Genomic DNA, 5120 nt, shown 5'->3' with positions numbered 1-5120 from the left:
GCTGGGGATTGGTAGAGTACTTGTCTTGCATGCATGAGGTCCTGGGTTCAATCCCTAGCACCACACTCACACTAAATAAATAAATAAATAAATAAATAGATGAATAAATATTAAAAAAAAAATAATAATAATGTATGTTTAATGTAAACATGCCTATGTTCAGAATGTGAGGTCATTTAGTGAAAGGGCATAAATTCTGTGGGAGCTCTGTCAGTGTTCATAGCTTCCAAATGGATTCCCACCAGGGGCCACCTTGTCTCAGGGACTAACCTTTATAGTGTTTTTCAATCAGGCACCAAAATAGTAATGATTTTTAAAAGTCACCGAAAGAAAAAACAGATTACTTAGTTCCTGGACCTGGATCTCTTATCATATTTCACAAGTTTAGACAATCTCAAAAGAAAAAGCCACACTCCTCTGTTGTTAGTGACAGCTGTCCTGCATTCAACTTAAATAGTACATAATTGGTAAGCTATAAATGAAGTCTTATGATTTAAAATTTCTTAACTTTTTTCTGATTAATTGTGTAGGTATGTTGCTAACAAAGGCAAAATTAGTCTTGATAATGATTAAAATCAGATTTATGACAGTATGGATCCTTTTTCCTAAGAGAAAAATAAATACATAAAGAGAAATGACCTTTTGGTTTTGCTACTTATAAGATAGAGCTATTTTACAATAAGTGAATTAAGAGTATTTTTTTTCTTTTTCTTTCTTTTTCTTTTTTTTAAGTTTAAAATGTGTTTTAAAGTTTGTCTGTGTGTGTATGTAGGGGGGTGACCCCAAGAGAAATGTACTGTAAATAAAGAATTTTGTGTTTATAGTTAAAAAAAAAAAAAGAACTAAAAGAAAATCAACATCAAGAAACCAAATAACCCAAATAAGTGGGTTATTTGAAAAAACAAGCAAGACATTTCTCAAAAGAAGAAATTCAATGAGCAAAATATTATGAAAAACTGTTCCATATCTTTAGCCATTAGGGAAATGCAAATCAAAACTATAATTTCATCTCATTCCAATCAGAATGACAATCATCAAGAATATAAATAATAGGGAGTGCTACTGGCTAAATTATATTGTTATATGATATGCATTCGAATATGTAACAACAAAAATCCCATAATGATTTGGAACTCTAATGCATCAATCAAAAAATATGAAAGGAAAAAAACAACAAATAATAATAAATGCTTGCAAAGATGTAGGGAAAAAGGATAATTTATACACTGTTGATGGACTGTAAAATAGTTCAATGACTATGGAAATCATTACAGAAGTTTCTCAAAAGACTAGGAATGGAATCACAGTTTAACCCAGTCATATGACTACTCAGTATTATCCAAAAAGAATTAAAGACATCTTAAAGGTCTACATGCATACCTATGTTCATTGCAGCACAATAACTAGACCCGTCCAGAAACCTACTATTTTTATTTTATAATGAATACTTAGTCCTCCCTTTTCAAAACATATTTACATATTATAAAATGTATTATAAATAATAATGAGTTTAAAATTAATTAAGCCACAAAACAAATATTCCACTAAACAAGTACCTTTCAAATAATTTCTTAAAATAGGTAAAAGATCAGAGGGTAACTTCAAGTATTAATCCTAAAAGCAACACATCATCTTCTTTGCTTTATATGTTGAATAAAAAATCAAATTTTGCTCTTCATGTAGCTATAAATTCACTGTTCCCTGAAAGAATAATCAGAACAATTTCATTACTTTTAATAACAGTATATTTTCATAGTTACAAAAATTAAAGCAAATATTTTTAAGCAATTATCTTGCTGTTTATTATTGAACTGAAAAACACTTTTTTAAAATTAACAGAGCTACTAAATTGAGGGTACTTGGTGAGGCTTGTTTAGTAAATTACAGATGAAGGAAACTAATGAATGCAAGAAGAAAGATCAAAAAACATTTTTACTTTCAAACAAAGCTGCTAGAATTTAAAAATTTCTCAATATAAAAAGATAAACACAAAAGTTGAAATAAATAATCCATATCAAATATTTATAATGTGTAGTTGCTTTTAGAATTTAAAGTCAGCAAAATAGAAGAAAGTCAGCAAAGTAATGAAGGGAAGAAGGAAGAATGGGGAAAAAGGCAGAAAAGTGGAATAAATCTGACTGAGCTTTGTATGTATACCGACAAATATAGCACAGTGAATCTCAACATCCAATATATATACAAGATAATAATTATAAATAAATAAATAAATTGCAGAAAAATCAGTAAAGGGAGTGAAGAGAGATGGAAGGAGAAAAAAGATGGGAAGCTCTGGTGACTGAATTAGGGCAAATTATATTCCATACTTTTGTGATTATGTCAAAATGTATCCTAATGTATGTATAACTAAAAAGAATCAATGAAAAAGAAAGATTTTCTCTTCTGCATAAAAAAGGGAAAGATAATATTTTGGACCAAAAACAATGACTATGTTAATATTAATATTAAAAAGTTAACACCTTACTAGAGAGAAAAAATTTAAATGTTTTCTTGCTTACTTTATTTTATTCCTTACATATATACATATGCATTTCTTTTACCACATCCTATTTGAATTTTATAAAATCAATTATGATTTGGGGCTGATTATAGACATATTTCTTTCTTTTTCTAATATGCATTTCTGTGAAGAATTTCAAATTTACAGAAATAGTTTATGGCAACATGTGATAATGGTTTTTTACAAACATTATCATTGTTTTCCAAAGATTTATTTACTCTCATATTCACATGCCATAATTACTTATTTTCTGAAGTATTACCACTTGTTTTCAAAGACTTATTTATTCTCATATTTATGTTTTTTTTACTGTTTATTTGCCAAGCCACACTCTATGTGCATTAATATTAGATAAGCATTATTAAAATACAAAATAAGCTACAGCATATCTGATTCTTTTTTTTTAATTGTTGATGGACATAATACTTTTTTGTGTGTGTGATGCTGAGTCACAAAAAAAAAAGTGCTCACCTTACATGTGCCTTCCACATGTAAGGTGAGCACTCTAACACTGAGCTAAAGGCCCCAGCCCTCTGGTTCTTATTTTTTTTAAAGCATACTTTTCCCTCTCATGATTATTTTAATGAAATTCTAAATGTATTTATTTTTTAACAATTCTAGATATTAAAGCCTTTTTTAAAAAGTTACCTTAGTCAGGCACTTGGCACATATGTGTAATTCCTGAGGCTGGGGAGGCTAAGACAGAGAAGCCAAAAGTTCAAGGCTGGCCTTAGCACCTCAGTAAGATCCTAAGCAACTGAATGCAACCATGATTCAAAATAAAAAGAGCTGGGAAAAGAGTTTAGTAACAAAGCACCACTGGATTCAATCCCAATTGCCAATCATCATCATCAAGAAATTTTAAACATTATTTTCTTTAATTAACACCAAGCTTTCTCCAATTATCCCAGGAAATTGGAGACTGAGAAAAACCTCCGAAGATGGAAAGGCCTCCTATGTTCTTGGCAAGAAACATTACTAAATACATTATGTGAAGCCTGTATAATTCTCACTCCAAAATAAGATAAAGGACCCCCCAGCGCCTGCAAGGTAGGCGGACCTGCGACCCACCGGCAGGTCAGGCCCAGCAACCCTTGTAGGGGCACAGCTGCTCCACGCGCGCATGCAAGGTAGGCGGAATTGTGACCACCCAGAAAACAGGCCCAGTGGCCCGCCAGACACACCGCCAAGGTTGGGGAGGGGCAGAGCCGCCGGGCGCCTGCAAGGTAGGCAGACCCGCAACCCAACAGCAGAACAGGCACAGCAACCCGCAGAGCGGCAGAGCCACCCCCCCCCGCGCCTGCAAGGTAGGCGGACCTGTGACCCACCGGCAGGTCAGGCCCAGAAACCCGTGGATGGACACAGCTGCTCCACACACCTGCAAGGTAGGCGGACCTGCGACCCACCAGCAGAACAGGCACAGCAATCCGCAGAGTGGCAGAGCCACCGCCCCCCCCCCCCGCCTGCAAGGTAGGCGGACCTGCGACCCACTGGCAGGTCAGGCCCAGCAACCTGTGGAGGGGCACAGCTGCCCCTCATGCCTGCAAGGTAGGCAGAACCGTGACCACCGACAAAACAGGCCCAGTGGCCCGCCAGACACATCGCCCCGGTTGGGGGAGGGGCAGAGCCGCCACCAGCGCCTGCTAGATAGACAGACCTGCAACTGACAGACAGAACAGGCCTAGCAGCCAGCAGAAGGACAGAGCCGCTGCTCGCACCTGCAAGGTAGGCGGACCTGCAACCCACCGGAAGAACAGGCCCAGCGGCCTGCAGAGGGTCTGAGCCGCCGCCCGCACCTGCAAGGTAGGCGGACCTGCGACCACCGAAAGAACAGGCCCACCGAAAGTACAGGCCCAGCGGCCTGCCGTCGTGATAGGCACATTGCCCCAATTGGAGGAGGGGCATAACCACCGCCAAAGCCTGCGAGGGAGACTTTGCAACTAGACAAGAGCAATATAAATATATAGGGGGAAAAAATTAATAACACAACAGTTGACCAAGCAGAAAGAAACACGATCAGTATGAAAAGACCAGGAAAGAAAGGACCACAAGTAATGCAGGTCAACTCAACTTTAGAAGAGGTAATATCTGCAGCAGATGGAATGTCAGATAAAGAATTCAGGATATACATGCTTCAGATGATCTGGAGTCTCAAGGAAGACATTAGACAGCAAAATCAGACAATGAAAGACCACTTCGACCACTTTGACAATGAATTACATAAACAAATCCAAGAAGCAAAAGATCAATTATACAGTGAGATAGAGGTAATAAAAAAACAAACAGAAATCCTAGAAATGCAGGAAGCAATAAACCAACTTAAAAACTCAATTGAGAATACTACCAGCAGAGTAGAACACTTAGAAGATAGAATATCAGACAATGAAGACAAAGTATTTCAACTAGAGAAGAACATAGACAGCTCAGCAAAACTCTTAAGAAACCATGAGCAGAACATTCAAGAAATATGGGATAACATAAAGAGACCAAACTTAAGAGTCATGGGGATACAGGAAGGTATAGAGGTCCAAACCAAAGGAATGAGCAATCTATTCAACGAAATAATACAAGAAAACTTCCCAGACTTGAAGAATGAGACAGA

The sequence above is a fragment of the Callospermophilus lateralis genome, chromosome Y (assembly GCF_048772815.1).
Source record: "Callospermophilus lateralis isolate mCalLat2 chromosome Y, mCalLat2.hap1, whole genome shotgun sequence".
Taxonomy (NCBI): Eukaryota; Metazoa; Chordata; class Mammalia; order Rodentia; family Sciuridae; genus Callospermophilus; species Callospermophilus lateralis.
The sequence above is the reverse complement of the archived record's forward strand: the minus strand, read 5'-3'. Positions refer to the sequence as shown.